Here is a 19,279-nt window from a genome sequence, read left to right as displayed (position 1 = left end):
CTTGGTTCTTGGATTGACTCTTTCTATCTGAGCAAGAACAAGACATCCTTGATTTTCCTCTTTCAGTTTTGTTGGTTCCAACTGTGGTTGTCCTAATTCTGTCAACAATTGTCTTAACCACAGTACTTCTTGACTCGCATGTGCTGCGGCAACATATTCTGCTTCTGTTGAAGACAGTGTCACAATTGACTGTTTCTTACTTGTCCAACTTATTGGTCCACCTGAGAGAAAAAAAATATGTACACTGGTAGATCTTCTGTCAGTTGGATCTCCAGCCCAATCTGCATCAACATATCCTGTTAAAATGCAATTATCACTTGTGGGTAATTTCAGCTTAACATTGCTAGTTCCTTTCAAATAACGCATTACTCTCTTCACAGCATTCCAATCAGCTTTATTTGGTTTTGATACCTTTCTACTCAGGATTCCTACTGCTGCTGCGATGTCTGGTCTTGTAACGGTCGCTAGATACAGTAGTTTTCCTATTGCTGTTATGTATTCTTCATTATTTGGTAGAATATTTTTTTCACTGTTCATCTCTTTGAGATAATTAGTTTCCATTGGAGACTTTACTGTTTTTGCATCCTTTAATCCAAATTTTTCTGTTATGTCTTGAATCATATGATTTTGATTCAATAGGAAACTTCCGTCTTCTTCTCTTTCCATCTGTATTCCTAGGTACTGTTTTACATTTCCCAAGTCTTTGATTTCGAAATGTTGCTTCAGGATTTTTAGAATGTTTTCTTTATCCCTTTCTTGTTTAAAACAAATCAAAATGTCGTCTACATATATTGTAATGCACACGCCCGGACTGACTGGCGTGTGCGTGTTTATGTAGTGATTCCACTGGACCGTGCCGGAGAGTGAATGCCTGGAGGGGCGTAACTAGGTATTCACCCGATCCGACCAGGGTCGCACGACGGCATACGACGCCAGTGCACCAAGGAGGAACCGAGCAGAGGGACCAGGTGCTACTCCAGGACAGACCCCGGACACGGCTGTTGACCCACACAGGGGAATACAGGAACAGACTGGTAGGCTGGCACACAGACTGGTGGGTATAGGCAGGCACGACTGGTATGCAGGCAGGCGGGTATGCAGGCAGGGGGGTACAGGCAAGCACAGCTAGAGTTCAGACAGGGAGGCACTAGCAGGTAGGAACACAGGCGGGATAGGACCCAGTACACACTGGGACTCAGGAACAATACAGGCAGAGGGGTACAGGCAAGCACAGCTAGAGTGCAGACAGGGAGGCACTAGCAGGTAGGGACACTGGCGGGATAGGACCCAGTACACACTGGGACTCAGGAACAGAACCACAGATGTGGCGGACAAACACAGCAGAGTGAGGCCGCCCAGAGAGGTGAGCGAGAACAGGGCAGGACAAGGCCGCCTGGAGCGGTAAGCAAGAGTAGAGCAGGACAAGGCCGCCAGGAGCGGTGAACAAAGGGTCAGAGCTGAGCGAGACTGCCGGAGCAGTGAGCAAGAGTAAAGCAGGACGAGGCCGCCTGGAGTGGTGAGCAAGAGTGGAGCAAGACTGCCGGAGCAGTGAGCAAAAGGATAAGAGCGGAGCGAGACTGCCGGAGCAGCGAGCAAAAGGGTCCGAGCGGAGCAAGGCTGCCGGAGCAGCGAGCAAAGGAGTCAGAGCAGGCTAGAACCGCCGGAGCGGTGAGCAAAGGAGTCAGAGCAGGCTAGAACCGCCGGAGCGGTGAGCAAAGGAGTCAGAGCAGGCTAGAACCGCCGGAGCGGTGAGCAAAGGAGTCAGAGCAGGCTAGAACCGCCGGAGCGGTGAGCAAAGGAGTAGGAGCAGGCTAGAACCGCCGGAACGGTAAGCAAGGCAGAGCAGGGGGGACAGGGCTCTGTTCACACGGAACAGACAGGAAGAGAAAGGCAGAGCCAGATACCCACAGGATACTTGCAGTGAAGTAGCGAGTGGACCACAAACTCACAAACAGGAGTACAGAGACAACAAGCAGGAGTTAGGTACGAGTTCAGACTCTGCAGAAAAAGGAAGGGAACGGACATAGAGGCAAAACAGGTAAAGGATAGGAAAGAGTTCAGACTGGAACTGAGTGTACGGAGGAGACCGACACTGCAGCGGGATACAGGAGCGGGTCTGGGAATACGGCCCCCAGAGAGGCGGGACGAACAGGCAAGGAGCGTGTTCAGACAGGACAGACAAGATACAGGAACAGGTCTAGGTAATCGGCCCCTAGAAGGCGGGAGGAACAAGCTAGGAGCGTGTTCAGACAGGCCTGGAAATACAGCCTCCAGGATAGGCAGACAAGAGAACACAGACAAGACTCAGTTCAGACACGGGAACTGATACCGCAAGGCAGGAGACATAGACAGGACTCAGTTCAGACACGGGAACTGATACCACAAGGCAGGAGACATAGACAGGACTCAGCTCAGACACGGGAACTGATACCACAAGGCAGGAGACATAGACAGGACTCAGTTCAGACACGGGAACTGATACCACAAAGCAGGAGACAAAGAACGGGACCTGGCACCTTCAGAGTGCAAGCACACACACTGAAAGAAACACTATGCTCAGGCAGGGATAGATGGGAGCAGCTGAGCTATATACCAGGTGACAGACAGCAATAGGCTGAGGACGCACAAGGGGTGTGACCCACAGCAGGTACAAAAAGCAGGAAGTGATCGGGCGCCGCCCTTAAGCAGCAGAAACAGACACAAACAGACAGCATGGAGGGAAGCCAGAGAGACATTCTGGACTGGAGATCAAGTGCGCGCTCTTGCACAGTGGGAGATGGACCACCATGCAAGGACGCCGCCAGGTATGTTACATATATGAGTACATAAATCCATCTATTAATCAGCCTTTTTGTGTACAAGCATGGATCAGCTTTGCTTCTTTGAAATTTTTCATTTGTAAGTACTTCCGTGATTTTGTCATTCCACGCTTTAGCTGCTTGCTTTAAACCATATATGCTTTTCTGTAGTTTGCAAACTTTGTTTGGATTTCTTTCATCTTTGAATCCTGGAGGTTGTTCCATGTAAATGTCTTCTGTTAAATATCCATTCAAAAAAGCTGTCTTTACATCCAGATGTCTCAGTTCAATCTGTTTCATTGCTGCAACTGTAAGTAAAGTTCTTATTGTAGTGTGTTTGACAACTGGAGCAAATGTCTCATCATAGTCTTCTCCATATTTTTGAGAATACCCTTTAGCTATGAGTCTTGCTAGGTATCTTTTAGCTGTGCCATCTGTTTGGTATTTTACTTTAAAAATCCATTTACATCCTATGGCTTTTCTTCCTTCTGGCAAATCTGTTACTGTCCATGTATTTGAATCATGCATGGATTTAATTTCTGTTTCTGTTGCTTCTATCAATTTATTAGCTTCTTCTTCAGGAAGTTTAGATATGTCTTCCCAAGAGGTAGGCTCATATATTTTTCTTATGCGTGTCTTGTATGAGAGACATTTTGGTGGTTTTCCTTTGTTCTCTCTCATTGAACGTCTTGGTTCTGTGTCTGTTTGTAGTTGTGATTCTTCACTTTCAGTATTTTGTTCTTCATTAATTTCTACTTCTTTCTCATCAGATATTTCTTCAGTTATGTCACTATTGTTTTTCTCATTTTTTGTTTCAACTGAAATCATTATGTCTTCATTTAAATCTTCACTGAATGTCACACTGTTACTCACCGTAACTCTGTCTGTTTTGGGATCTAGGATTCTATATTCTTTGCAATTTTCACTATATCCAACGAATATTCCTTCCATGGATCTGTTTTGAAGTTTGGAACGTTTTTCTGTTGGAATGAATATAAAAACTTTACATCCAAAAGCTTTTAAATGATTAACACTTGGTTTCATTCCTTGCCACAGTTCATATGGAGTTTTCATCAGTTTTCTGGAAAAAAGTTGGTTCTGTAGATATGTAGCTGTCATTGCTGCCTCACCCCAATATTTCTCTGATAGTTTGGAATCCGTCAGCATACATCTTATCATTTCTGTTAGAGTTCTGTTTTTCCTTTCTGCTACTCCATTTTGTTCACGTGTGTATGGAACAGTTTTCTGGTGTTCTATTCCATTTTGTCTTAAGTATTCTTCTATTCTGTGACCTGTAAATTCACCTCCATTATCACTTCTGATGACAATTGGCTTCCTTTGAAATTTGTTACTTGATCTTGTTACATAGTCTACAAGTTTATCAAAAACTTCACTTTTGTTCTTAATTAAGTATGTGACTGTGTATCTTGAGTAGTTGTCTATAAAAGTCAAGATGTATCTATTGCCTCCTGATGTAGTCACTTTCATGGGTCCACATACGTCAGTATGCACCAAATCAAGTGGTCTTTCGCTTTTCATCTCACTTTCTTTTGGAATAGATATCCTTGTGGCTTTGGATTTTATACAACATTCACATCTTACGGTAATTGAGCAATTTGATATCTTTAAATCTTTTGTCAATTCTTTTCTCTGTAGTTCCCTTATACTGTCAGGGTGTCTATGTCCTAGACGTCTATGCCACATGTGAATACAGTTTTTGTGATCATGTGTACATACCTTCATCTGTTCCTTTGGTGTGTCAAAATGATATAATTGTTCATCTGCCTTGACTTTGGTGATCACCTTGTTTCCTGCAATAATTGCACATTCATTGTCTTTGAATCTTACTGTAAGTCCTTTTGCTGTTAAACGTTTCACAGATAATAATCCGCCTTCCAATTTTGGAACATACAAGACATCCTGTACAAGTATCTTTGAATCTTGTCCGAACTTGTTTGAACAATTTAGCATACCTTGTCCGATACCTTCTGCGGTTATTTTGCTTCCATCTGCAAGATAAATGGCTTCTTTCTTATCTAAATCAAGATCAGTAAAGAAATTCTTGTCACTTGTGATATGACTCGTTGCTCTTGAATAAATAAACCAACCAAGTGATGATTTCTTGTCTGTTACTTTAAATGTGCCATTCCAATTATTCTCGCATGAATCGGAAATTGTGTTTTTTACTTTCTGTGTATGCTTTTTATGTTGTCATTTTTGTTGTTCTGCTTTCCATATGGTACAGTCTTTCTTTAAATGACCTTTTTTCTTACATCTGAAGCATTCTCTTGTCTCTTTATTATAGGGTTTTTTAAATTCTGTAGCTTTAAGAGCGTTTTCACTGTCCTTTTCAGTAGAAGAATCATTTCTTTGTTCTTTTCTTCTCTGATATTCATCTATTAGTCTTGTTTTCACAAAATCTAATGTAATGTCAGTTTCTGGTCTCGTCTCAAGGGCCTTTATCAAGGCTGTATACGAATCTGGTAAACTGCACAATAATATAGCTGCTACATGACTAGCTTTAATATCTTCACCAATAGATCTTAGCTGCGATATCACTTCCATCATTGAGAATATGTGCTTCAGCATGTCGTCATTTGCACTCAATCTCATACTGTAAAGCTTTCTTAATAAAAATAACTTGTGATTCAAGCTAGGTCTTTCATACAGTTTTCTTAATTTTTCCCACATTCCTTTAGCTGTTTCTTCATTTCTTATATGTATTAATTGAGCATCATCCACTAATAAGCTAATGGTGGCTCTCGCTTGTCTATTCTTCTTATCCCATGTCTGATTATCTTGATCTGGTCTTTCTGTAACAATTACTTCCCATAAATCATCCTTAGATAACAACATCTCTACTTTGAATTTCCATAACTGATAATTTTCACTATTCAGTTTAGCTACTGTGAATTTCAGTTCTGTGTTACTCATCATCTTTATATAGTCTTACTTGTTTAGAGAGTTGTACTGAAGATATTCTCCTGTTTTTCTTCTTGCTGATGGTTCCTGTATGTCCTGCCTGTGTTGAATTCTCTGTAATTATATCCAGCTCTTGGGATCATGAATTCCTCTGTCACTCTGTATCTGGCTTTATTTCCTTCTGTTTACAGAGCTTATCTGTGTGCTCCGTTATCTGGGGTTATAAACCAGGATCCTCTTGTAGTACGGGCCTGTAGTGTCTGGGCTTCAGTGTTTGGGTTCCGGCCTGGGCTGCCTGGGTTGCCAGGGCCCATAACCTGTCGCAGAGTTCACCTTCTTACAGTCACCACTGTACTTACGAGAGCTTCAATCAGCAAGATATCTTGAGTAAACAGTATTTACTTCATACTGGTTAAACATGAGATACAATTCAGTGTCACACAGTCCGTGTGCTGCTTACATAACACATTCAGGAAAGGAAAGAAAACACAGGAAGTAAGAACAACCAACAATTGAGAGCTTTTCTCCCACATTTACAGCAAGCATATAACTTTACACACTATCGCCATCTGCTGTCTGGTTAGAATAAAGTCCTCCTTTCACTTATAATAAGTTCTAATCTGTTGTATATGCCAACACCGGAGGGACATCCAGACAGGGACCTCTATCCCGGGGACACGGTGTCATATACCAGGCACCTCGGAGTAAGGGGCTGGTATGCCCTCAATGTCCACCGGGTGGAGCCAGAGTACTACCACACAGAGGACCAGGCCGAGTCAGCTAACCCTAGGCCAGAGTCTCCCCGGAGGGAGCACTCTTACTCTGCCCGGTAAGAAGAAAATGCAATCAGACTGTAAATATGTTACCCGTTAGGGTACGCAGGACACTGCAAGTTTATACCCGGTAATTCATCACCCGTTTGTTGATATATATTGTTACCAGTTACCCGTAAAAGGGTCCAAGGACTAACCGGCTGAGGACTGGGAGCAGCCACTTCTTGTAAATAGTTGCACCTCTTGACGTACCCCATATTGGTTTTATAAGGACCTACAACAAGCAACCTCAGAACAAAATCCCGTTGAAGGTGGCCGAAGACGAGGTCCAGCATCTGGATTATCTAAGCCCTGCAGCCACTCCAGGGCCTCCGTTGAGGGTTTAGGACGGGTCCCTCCTACCAGTTGCAAGTTTGCACTTTTATGAAAAATGGACACCTGGTCGCAAGTTGCACCGCGGCCAGTGAAGTAGAGTTTACTTGAAAATGTTTTATATGAAAAGTTTTATATACAGAAAATGTTTTATAAGAGACCAGAGAAAAAGAGTTCCAGAATGCCTTATGTGTGAAAGAAAAATGTTATTAAAAGTGCATTTATAATGTTTTGATAACTAGTAACGTTAAAAGAAAAAGAGCCTCCCATAAAGGGAAGAAGTATTGTTTTATGGTCTTATATGCGGATGCATCTTAAAAGTTTTTGCATGTCCTGATTTACCCTGTCTTTTACTCTGTTCCAGCTCGCGGTCGTGCTGTGTTTTACCAGGGGGGTATGTTGCGCCCCTGAGGGTTCGGTCACCACAGAGGTATTGCATCTCACCCAGAGGTGTGGTATCTCACCCTCAGGTAAGGATGGAGTATGGCTCAGGACCCTAACACTACATGCACTACACCACATTTCCGGGGGACAGGGCGACAATGCTCCTACGGGAGAGCACAACTGTCCCTGATCCCTGGCTGGAGTGGGAAGGAACCACTTAGAGAGGGGGAACTATGTAGTGGATGGGTGGATGAAGTAGTTAAAGGGAGCACATAGTGAGAGATATAAAAGAGAGTAGCCATCTTAGGAGAGTAGTTAGTCAGTTCAGTCAGAGGAGTAGAGTGTAGGAGCAGGGGCTCTGTATGGGCTCTGCTCCAGAGGTGGGCCTAGTCAGCAGGCCTGAGCCTGAAAGGAGTGAAGAGAGGAGAGGGGAGCAGGAAGGCTCCAGGACAGGAATCGAGGGGACTCTAGGGGTACGGGCCGTGCAGCTGCCACCTGTACGCCCGCCGCTGCCAGGAGGTAGGGGGGTCAGGCCAGAAGAAGGGAACCGGATCCCTCAACCAGCAGAGACTACAGGGCTCAACTGGGAACTGGAGGCAGCAGCACTTTAAGTACAGCAGGCCGTCCACACCAGCCACCAGGAAGGTAGCCACATAGGGCCAGGGGACGGAACACACGTCGCCCGCCAAGGCCCGAGGACACTGGACAGAGGTGTCACTAGGTTTGAGGTACTAGGAGAGAGGCCAGAGAAAGGTACACAGAATGGGGTCCTGATAAGTGCTCTGGAGATACCTGAGGGTGGACTGAGCCCCTCACTTAGTACGCACAGCACGACGTGGGAAGTTATGATCTGCAGAATAACTTGGAAACGAACAACCGTGAGTAAAGACCCTGGGACTGCATCATCTTGTCTCCGTGTTTCTTACCGCGCCAGCACTCACTGCACTGGGACGCCCCGCACAACCACCATCATTCACCTGCGCTGCCCTGAAGCTACACTCTTCCTGTGGGGAGTTATACTACACTTGCTGCACATACCACCAGCTTCAGTGGACTGCTCCACAGCGGCGGTTCTCCATAACCGCAATCCACAGGTGGCGTAGTCGGACTATTTAAACCAGATACACATAGACTACCCTGGTTTGACCGCTCTGGGTCACGGACCGAGTCACCGCCACGGTGACTACAACCCCCAGCATCTACAAGGCCCGGCTCCGGGTATCCCCCACGGCCCAGGGGGTGCGTCACTTATGCATGTTATTTCTCAAACCGCATTGCAGATCAGGCCATTGCCCAACTCTGCAGTCATGAAATTAAATGCGCAAAGAAAGATGTTTGTGTGTCAAAGCACCACCGACAAGTGAGAGTTGATGTTGGACGGGCTGCCATTGCTTCTACAACAAGCTGCATTAGAGGACTTCCTGGGAAAAATGACACCCAGAGTAGATACAGTTTCCCTCTATGCCAGTTATTTCACCGAGCTAAATACAACTCAGCAAAAAAAGCCGTGGACTGGCTCCGTACCGTCCTTGGCCACATTCACCTGTCCATGTGTTTGTGGTTAGGTGGTCCTTCCCAGTAAGTGCACTGGGGGTGGGGGCACGGGTAATGTTGTGGGACCCATGCTTGTGGAAGGTGGAGACGATACTGGGAGAAATAGTGGCCACTGGGGACCGAGTATGGATACCCGGTCACTGCCGCCATAAGATTGTGGACAACTTCTGCCTCCACAAGCCTAAAAGGCCACATTTCAAGTGCAAGCAGTTGTCAAAAATTTGGCAGTATAGTATTGAAGCCTGTGGGAGGGTGGGTGGCTGGCTGCATGCTTGGGCTTGTGTAGCACCCCGAGGGCTCGGTTGCTACAGAGGTGTTGCATCTCATCCAGATGTGCGATATCTCACTTCCAGGTAAGGATGGAGTGTGGATCAGGACCCCGACACCTGCATGCATTACACCACATTTCCGGGGGGCAGGGCGACCGATATGCTCCAGGTAGAGCACGACAGTCCCTGTCCCTGGCTGGAGTGGGGGGAGGGAACACCGAGGAAGGGGGAACCCTGTAGTGCATAGGAGGGAGGAAGCAGTTCCTGGGTGCACCTAGAGGGAGGTATAAAAGGTGGGCACCATCTTAGTTCAGTAGTCAGTTTAGCTCTGAGTGAGAGGAGAGGGCAGGGAGCAGAGGCTCTGCATGGGCTCTGCTCCGCAGGCAGGCCTAAGAGAGAGGCTTGAGCCTGGAGGAAGCAGAAGGAAGGAGAAGGAAAGAAGAGGAGAGGAGGAGGCTCCAGGAACAAGGAAAGAAGGGACCCCAGGGGTGCGGACCGGTGAGTCACCACCACACGCCCGAATCTACTTGCATAGAAGGGTCAGGCCAAAGGGGGAGACCGGTCCTCGAAACTAGTGGAGGCGGGGAACTACCCTCAGCTAGAAACCAGAGGCTGTGACATTTCACGTGTCGCAGCCCCTCGCTACACCCGCTAGGAAGGCACCATATAGGGTCAGGGAAACTGGCGCCAAGTTGACCAAGAGAAGGCCCGAGGCAGCCGGACAGAAGCGTGGTCACTAACGGGGTATGACAGGCCAGAGAAAGGACACACAAAGGGGGTCCTGTGAAACGCTCCGGAGATACCTGGGAGTTGGCCGAGCCCCTCACCTGGTGAGCACAGTACGACGTGGGCAGCCGCTACCTGCAGAAGTGGTCTGGATAATAGGAACTGTGAGTAAAGACCCTAGACTGTATCACTGACTCTGTGTCGTCACTGCTACTCCTGCACCATCACCCCCATCCTCTGCATACACTGCCCTGAGGCTACACTCATCCCGTGGGGATTTGTACTACACTCTGCTGTCCCCACAACACCAGCCTCAGCGGTCTGCCCTGCAGCGGCGGGTCATTCTGACCGCAATCCACGGGTGGCGTAGTCGGACATTTAATATCATCAAAACCACATAAATAGACTGCCATTTGAGTTGACCACCCTGAGACACGGGACCGGGTCCCCGCCACACGAGGACTACAACCCCCAGCATCCGCAACGGGTCCGGTTCCGGGTATCCCCACACACGTGCGGCCCAGGGGGCGCGTCAACTTGCTTTCCAAGGAATGGGGTAGGGACAACTAAATGCTGCACTGGGACAAGAACGTGGACGGTGATTGTTGCAAATCTGCAATGACAGGTGCATGGTGGGAGGCATGTGCCAAGGATCACTTATGATGGGCACACTTTTAGGCAGTGACCTGATGGAACGGCTCCCCACAGGTGGAGCGGGCCTCAGGGCAGCGTGGGGTAATGAATGGTGGTACAGGGGAGAGACGGTCAGGGCGGTTCAGGACGAAATCGCGGACACTCACACGGGGGTTCGCTTCGGTACCTTTACTGGTCTTGTTGCAGGTATGGACCAGGGTACTCGGTACGCAGGGTGCATTTCTGGACTCTTCCCAATGAGCGGGTATAGGGCCTCCTGATCCATTGCTTCCACTTGCTAAGCTTCTGACCTGCCTGGAGCTAGGCCTGGCTTTATTACTGTCTCTCTCTCTCTTTTGCACCTGCTGACCTGGTGGTAGGGCTTTCTCCTGGAGATCACTCTCCCTGGACGCTGGGGCCTCCATGATTCCTAGCCCTGGTACAGTAGTCCGCGTTGATCGGCCTGGGACTTGTAGTCCTCCAGGTATCCGGTGGTCCCTACTGGGTGTGAAGGTCCCTGTAGGCGTGGACCCGGTGTCCGGTGTATACTTCAGGGTGAGCCTGGTACACTCCTCTGCCCCCTCAACTCCTCTCTCCTTTCCTCCTTGCCGTCGGCCGCACTCAGGGCCCTCACTACGGCAGCAGCAGACGAGCTGCGTCTTCGCTGCGCTCAGCGTCAGCACGCTCTCTCACAACTCAACACTAAACTGAAACTGAGCTGCCTGGCTCCACCCTCCCTATATATATCCCTAATGGGCTCCCTCTGCTGGTCTGAGGTGGTAGGGTGGAGGTGTGTGAATGTAATGAGGGCCTCTTGTGGAGAAGTCCATCCATGCACCCTACTGGGTTCTGTGGCACCTGTGCGTAGCAGGGCGCCACATGTGGAAGGCTGGCTGTACGGAGTCCCGGCTGGAGGCTCCGTACACAATGCTGCTGCTGCGGTGGCGCGCTTGGTGCTTGCGCAGGAAGGACCTGCATGACGTAGAATCCACATGTTGATCACGTGGTAAAGAGCCCAATGGAGAGAAAAGAGGACCAATTCCTACGTGTTTCGGAATCTGCAGATTCCTTCATCAGGGAAAAATGAAAATGAAAAATGATTTTTTTCCACCATTTAAATAAAAAAAATTATGTATGTTTGCAATCACCATGATCATACTTACCTGGGGAATCATATTGCCAGGATGTTTTTTTAATGAACAATGTAAAAATAAACCCCCCAAAACAATTGCAGAATTATGCTTTTTTTGCAATTTTGCCACACTTGGAGTTTTTTTCCCTGCTCTCCAGTATATCTCAAGATAAAAGATAAAATGGATAGTGTTATTTAAAAGTACAACTCGTCCCGCAAAAAACAAGACCTCATACAGCTATGTTGATTTAAAAATAGAGCAGTAGAGTGGCTAAGTGGTTAGCACTGTAGCTTTGCAGCGCGGGGATCCTGGGTTCAATTCCCACCAACATCTGCAAGGAGTTTGTATGTTCTCCCTTTGTCTGCGTGGGTTTCTTTCCACACTCCAAAGACATGCAAACTGATAGAACTCTTAGATTGTGAGCTCCATTGGGGAGAGGTACTAGCAATGTCTGTAAAGAGCTGTGAAATTAATGGTGCTATATAAGTGAGTAAAATAAATAAAAAAAATACAAAAGTTATGGCTCTTGAAAGAAGAGGAGGAAAAATTAAAGTGCAAAAACAGAAAATCATAGGGTTGGGAAGTGGTTGATGCAAGAATCATTATGATGGCAGGACCATTCAATAAAAAACACCTTTTACCTATTGTGCCCCCCCATTTCCTTCTAACTTGCGAGCAGAGCACTCACTCCTCCTGTAACTGTTGAACTATGTGTGCTTAGTAATGTCTTTATTGTCAGTACATGTCCCCACTTAATTGTTAAGTGCTGCAGAATATGTTGGCGCTATATAAATAAAATTGTAGTTGATAAGAATAATGATCAGCACAAGTAAAGTGTCAGAAGTTAAATGTTCAGCCAATATTACAGTTAATTTACCCCTTTAAATAAACCCCTTCAATAAATCTTGTAATGTCATAGGAACGTTTTTTTTTTTTCAGTTAGGAGTCAAAAGATCTTCTCGGTTCTTTCTGAGAGCCAAATTGTACACTCTCTTTATCACCTTATTAGAATAGCTCCTTTTCTGTAGCCTAGTAGTTAGTTCTGAGGCTGGTAATTTTAAGGATTTAAAGGTCAAATAACTACGTCATAGATTAAGGAATTCTCATTTGGAGATTGCCCTAATAGTATTAATAGAATATGCACTCTGTGCATGCAATAAACTATTTGTTGCTGTCTTCTTTCTATAAAGGTCAATCTGAATATGATTATGCTAATCTCTAAAGATAGAAATATCCAAAAAGGAAATAAAGTCTCAATGCAAGGATAGTGTCAACTTCAAATTTTGATTGTTGTTATTTAAAATATTTACAAATTCTTGTAAGTCAAATTCTGTACCGTTCTAAGAAATAAATATGTTGTCAATATATAGTTTCCAGGTACCAATTTTATCAGTAAACCTGGACATCTGGTTGTCAAAAACTATTTCCTCCCCTCATCAACCCAAATAGATGTTTGTATAGGTTGGCGCGAAGGTTGTTCCCATCGCAGTCCCTTGCATTTGTAGATAGAAGTGGCCATCGAAGAGAAAAGTTACATTTCATAATAAACTTAAGTAGGTCCAACACAAATTTCTTGCTTGGTGAGTTATAGCCATCATTGTGGGATAGCAAAAAATTAACTAATTGGGGGAACTAGAGGGAAAACTGTATTTGTGTGTTACCGCCAGTTTTAATATATTATAATTTTTCTCCAGCTTATCCTGTTAATATGCTAATTTTGTCTCCCTTTCAGAAACCTGTAAAAAAAATAATTTTGCTTTTATAACAACGGTCTAAAAGCATGGCTATCCAATAGTGATCCCTTTACTTGATGCTAACAATGCACCTGCCAGCCCACAAGCAAATAAGCATGCAGATTGCCATGCTTGCATCAAAACTGAGGAACTCTGTTCACTTTTCATGTTCTTGCCTGCTCCTTACCAAGACTTCACAAATTGTTTCCAGGTTCTGAAGTGTACTCTGTAAGAATCTAAAAATCATTCCACAATGCTTATCACCAGCAATCTAAGAGAATCAACATCAAATAGTCAACAAATATCAAAAAGACTGACCAGCACCTCCAAACAGAACAAGACAAGTGTGAACAGGTGCAAGCTGAAATGACCAAGTCAATAATAAAGTTAAGAAAAAACAGCTGAACTCTGAAATGCCATAATATGCAAACATTGAAAATATAAAATTGTAACTGCATTACTACTATAGAAAATACGTTAAAAATGAAGGTACTTAGCACACAAATAGTCCAATTTGTAAAAGCCCAATGACGCGCCTCCTGAGCCATGGGGTACCCGGCAGCTGGGCCTCTGGTTGCTGGGGGATATCACGGTAGCAGGCCCGTTCCGTGACCCAGGGCAGTCAGTAAAAAGGGGGGGATAGTTTAGGGGATTTGGAAAGTTCGTGACGCCACCTGTGGAATGCGGCAAAAGGGTGCAAACGCTGTGGAGCAGTCCTCTGGAGCTGGTGTTACGGCAGCAGGGATAGTGTGGCTCTCCACAGGTAGAGCTAGCTCCAGGGCGGTATAGGGGTAGATGGTGGATGCTGGGGAGAGACGGCAGGACGGTCCCGGAGGAAAGACGGACACTCACACGGGGGTAAGCTTAAGTACCTTTACTGGTGATGATGCTGGCACAGTCCAGGGTACTCCGGACGAAGGGCGCACTTTTGGACTTTCCCCAGTGAGCGGGTATAGGGCCTCCTGATCCGTGGCTAGCTTGGTTACTGTCTCTCTTTGCACCTGCTGACCTGGTGGTAGGGCCTTCTCTTGGAGATCACTCTCCCTGGTTGCTTGGGCCTCCGTGACTCCTAGCCCTGGTACTGTAATCAGCGTTTGGTGAACCTGGAACCTTTAGTCCTCCAGGGGTTCCGGTGGTTCCTACTGGGTGTAAAGGGTCCCTGTAGGCACGGACCCGGTGTCCGGTATATATCTCGGGGTGAGCCTGGTATGCTCCTCTGCCCCCTCGTTACTTCTTCCTTCTCCTCTCGCCTTCGGCCACACTCAGGGCCCTCACTAGGCTTCAGTGCGTGCTGTAGGCCTTGGCTCGCCTAAGCACAGCAGCCAGCTTGCTGCCTCTTCGCTGCTCTATGAGCGTCAGCACGCTCTCTGCTCGACTCTCTTTCACTAGACTGAGCTGCCTGGTTCCACCCTCCCTATATATCTCCCTATCGGGCTCCCTCTGCTGGTCTGAGGTGGTAGGGTGGAGGTGTGTGAATGTAGTGAGGGCCTCTTGTGGAGAAGTCCATCCATGCACCCTTCTGGGTTCTGTGGCTCCAATGCACAGCAGGGTGCCACACCAACAGCCAGTGAAAAGGTGTACCCCTTTGTTGGAAGCTTAGACCCTTGCAAACCAGCATGACAGAAGTTTAATGAATGAGGATTTTGTAGTGCTGGATTGACAATCTATCATGGACAGCAAAATTTCCCGATGGGCTCTTTCACAGAATGGAATGGAGCTCCCACATTTTGAATGGTGGGCACATCTGAGTTTTTTGCAGATGTAGTTTCAAAAGAACTTGTTTGATCGGTATCTTTTTTTTCTTTAAATCCTTCTCAGTTTCCTTAGGTTTCCTGATATAATGATGCATAGCATTTCAGAAATGTGGCTATTCTAGAAGTATCATTGGTCTTTTGGCCCTGTGTTATCTTTGATGTGTAAAAATGTTCAAGCCTTTCTTTTTTTAATGAGGTACACCATAAGACTTTATCTCCATGTAAATAAAGGGATTTTCCAAAGTTATACAGAATTTGGTTGACTGCTGTCCCATAGTTATTATTGATGTTTTGAGATAAATTCTTTTAAAAAGGAAAAAGCTCATGTTTGTTTGTAGCCGACATTTTAGTGTAAGAGCGTCCGTGTATCTGTCAGCGATTGTAAAGATATTTGTATTTAGCCACTGTAGTCTGATACCCCTAAATAAAATCTTGAGTGACCAATTGCCTCCAGAAATCATATAATTATTACATTGAGTCTACCTGTGTGTAATTTATTCTCAGTATAACTACAGCAGTTCTGTGATGGCATCAGAGCTTTGTTTGAAAATATTGGGGATCAAACAGCGTCATGAACAGCAAGAAAAACCCCAGACAGTTTAGAGATAAAGTTGTGGACAGGAGTAAAGCAGGGTTACGTTATAAAAAAATAGCCCAAGCTCTGAACATCTCATGAAGATCTGTTCAGCTGTTATTGGTAGATAAAAGATTCTTACTTTTTCACTATTTTGGGGGTGCTGCCTTCTTTTTGGATTTTTATATCTTTGATAATAAGCTTTGCCAATTTCCTTGGAGTAGATTCGCACCCATTAAAGCAGTGCTGCTGTTATTCTTGATTTTTATCAATCTATTGTAGCATAGCTGGGAAGTAAGGGGTTAAGACCCAGCTCTGCAGGTGTGGGAAAGACTTAGTGCAACACAAAGGGAAGAGGGAAAGGGAGCCCAGATTCTAGGGGAAAGGGGGGAAAGTGGAGACCTTCTAGGTTGATCTTGCATCACCCTGTCTCCCCTAACGTCCCTGTATTGACTCTTAACCAATCGCCACATGCGTACCTTGCCCTGTCTTTCCTTGGCATTTGGCTCAAGCTAGGGAAGAGAGGAGATGAGCACTAGTCGATCTCCACTAAACACTAAAGACAACAAGGAAGGACAAACAGGGAAAAAGTGCTTAGCTTTAGATGACTCCAGACAATTGCACAAACACGTACTCAAGCTCCAGAGAGCAAAAGGTACTGCTCTTGCTAAGCCTTCACGAGGAGGTTTCTCAGGATAAGAGGTGTGGAATGAGCGAACCAATCTGGGAGCGTTCACCACTGATGCTGAAACCCATATCCTCTCCTCTGGACCATACCTTTTCCAGTGCACCAAGTATTGTAGAGAACAGTGTTGGAGACGAGAATATACAATCCTTGAAATCTGGAACTCCAGACAAATGCACAAACACATCCTCAAGCTCCAGAGAGGAAAAGGTACTGCTAAACCTTCACAAGGAATAATGAATATCGCCGGCACCTCCCTCCCACACCAGGTATTTATATACCCAGGCCAGGGAGTTAATTAGCCAGAGGGAGGTAGCCACTGTGTTCTAGAGAAAGCTTCTGAGAAGATGTCTGTAATTCCAAACATAGAGATCTCCAACAACCAACTGCAAGGTGACTGTCTGTCACCTCTGACACACCTGTGCGAGAAGGGTTTTGATTAGATGCACATTCAGGGTTTCTCTTAGAAGAAGGAAGTAGCTTCATGGAGTGTCAGTCTCCTGAGAGAGCATCAGTCTTCTGGATGTTGAGCAGAGTTGAGTGTGCTACTGGTAAGTGACCAGTCAAAATGTGAGCTGTAGCTGAGAGAGAGAGAGACATGCCAGGATCTCTCTCTGAATGGAGACTGTGGTAAGCAGTTTGTTTGTGAGAGCTGGAGAGAACTGTGTGGAAGCTGCAGCCTATTCAGTGTGAACTGTGCAAAGAGTTGAACACTTCTGTTTGGTGCTCAAATTCGAGCTGAAGGGAAAACCGAGACTGGTGGGATCGTGCCTTTTCTGTGTATGAAGTCTGTTTCGAGAGAACGGACTGTAATCTATTCAGGTGAGTCTGCCCTGACATACAGTACAGACCAAAAGTTTGGACACACCTTCTCATTTAAAGATTTTTCTGTATTTTCATGACTATGAAAATTGTACATTCACACTGAAGGCATCAAAACTATGAATTAACACATGTGGAATTATATACTTAACAAAAAAGTGTGAAACAACTGAAAATATGTCTTATATTCTAGGTTCTTCAAAGTAGCCACCTTTTGCTTTGATGACTGATTTGCAAACGCTTGGCATTCTCTTGATGAGCTTCAAGAGGTAGTCACCGGAAATGGTCTTCCAACAATCTTGAAGGAGTTCCCAGAGATGCTTAGCACTTGTTGGCCCTTTTGCCTTCACTCTGCGGTCCAGCTCAGCCCAAACCTGTCACACTGTCACAGAATACTGGAGGTAGGGGGCCTAAGCTGACCCTAAGCTGGGGCCCTGACTAATCCCTCATCCTGGAGGTACTGTTAAAGGTACAGAGGTCCAGGCCGCCAGCGTAACCCCTACCTCCTGAGGATCCCTGCACCACAGTAATCTAGTCCTGAGAAGGACCCCGATCACAACAATTGGGAACCAGCGATAATATGCCCACACACAGTATTTAGACGAACGAGACAGTACAAGGGAAAAACCAAAACCACCTTGCATACAACTTCAACAAAACTACAACAGAGGGAACACCAACGGGAAAGGAGATAAATGATAAAGCGAGGAAAGGGAAATAACACTTTCAAATACACTTATCTCAGCAACTCCAAACACCACGATCCGCTCTGTAAGTCTGAATGAAAAGCTTTCACCGACACCTCACAAACAGACCTGCAGGAATATAAAGGAGTCTCACTAACGAAGCATTGATTGCAGCTGGGCGAGGCTGGACCTCAGCTAGCCCAGAGAGAGAGAGAATTAACTCCTTCACTGCCGAGAAAACACAAAGCACCAACAAGTCAGCTGCGAGAAGTCAGGCTGTGTACTCGTGACGATCTTCGTGGCAACACACCCGTGACAGTACCCCCCCTTCTACGAGGGGCCTCCGGACCCTCAGGGCCAGGTTTATCCGGGTGAGTCGTGTGGAAGGCCCGAACTAATCGGTCTGCGTTAATATCCGACGCAGGAACCCACATCCTCTCCTCAGGACCATACCCCTTCCAATGAACCAAGTACTGAAGGGACCGGCGATTAAAGCGTGAATCAATGACCCTCGATACCTGGAACTCCAAGTTACCATTGACAACCACAGGAGGGGGAGGTAAAGGTGACGGTACCACCGGCGCCACATACCTCTTAAGCAATGATCTGTGAAACACGTTGTGAATTTTAAACGTAGGGGGGAGGTCAAGACGGAATGCCACCGGATTAATAACAGAACTGATTCTGTACGGCCCGATGAACCTGGGACCCAGTTTCCAGGAGGGAACCTTAAGTTTAATATTCCTGGTAGACAACCATACCTGATCGTTCACACTTAGGTCCGGACCAGACACTCTCCTCCTATCAGCCATACGTTTGTATCGGTTCCCCATAGTATTCAGATTCTTCAGCACCCCTCTCCATACTGAAGCGAGAGATGAGGAAAATCGTTCCTCCTCCGGAACCCCCGAAGAGCCCCCCCTACTGAAAGTACAAAACTGGGGGTGAAAACCATATGCCCCAAAAAACGGGGACTTACCAGTGGACTCGCTTCGCCTATTATTGAGAGCAAACTCTGCCAGAGGTAGGAAAGAAGCCCAGTCCTCCTGGTTCTCTGACACAAAACACCGAAGATATGTCTCCAAGCTCTGGTTCATACGTTCCGTCTGACCATTGGTCTGAGGATGAAAAGCCGACGAGAATGACAAATGCATCCCCCGCCGTGCACAAAACGCCTTCCAGAACTTGGACACAAACTGAGACCCCCGATCAGACACCACCTCGGAGGGTACCCCGTGAAGCCTCACAATCTCCCCAATGAACACCTGCGCAAGAGTTTTAGCATTAGGGAGAGCCGGAAGAGCGATAAAATGTGCCATCTTGCTGAACCTGTCCACTACAACGAGTATGACCGTTTTACCCGAAGACGGAGGGAGGTCCGTAATAAAGCCCATAGACAGATGAGTCCAAGGACGCTCCGGGATCTTCAAAGGTAAGAGGGCCCCAGACGGACGGGTATGT

This window comes from Phyllobates terribilis, unplaced genomic scaffold, assembly GCF_046119375.1.
Source record: "Phyllobates terribilis strain yellow unplaced genomic scaffold, ASM4611937v1 Scaffold_2__4_contigs__length_985480577, whole genome shotgun sequence".
In the NCBI taxonomy this organism is placed as follows: domain Eukaryota; kingdom Metazoa; phylum Chordata; class Amphibia; order Anura; family Dendrobatidae; genus Phyllobates; species Phyllobates terribilis.
The sequence above is the reverse complement of the archived record's forward strand: the minus strand, read 5'-3'. Positions refer to the sequence as shown.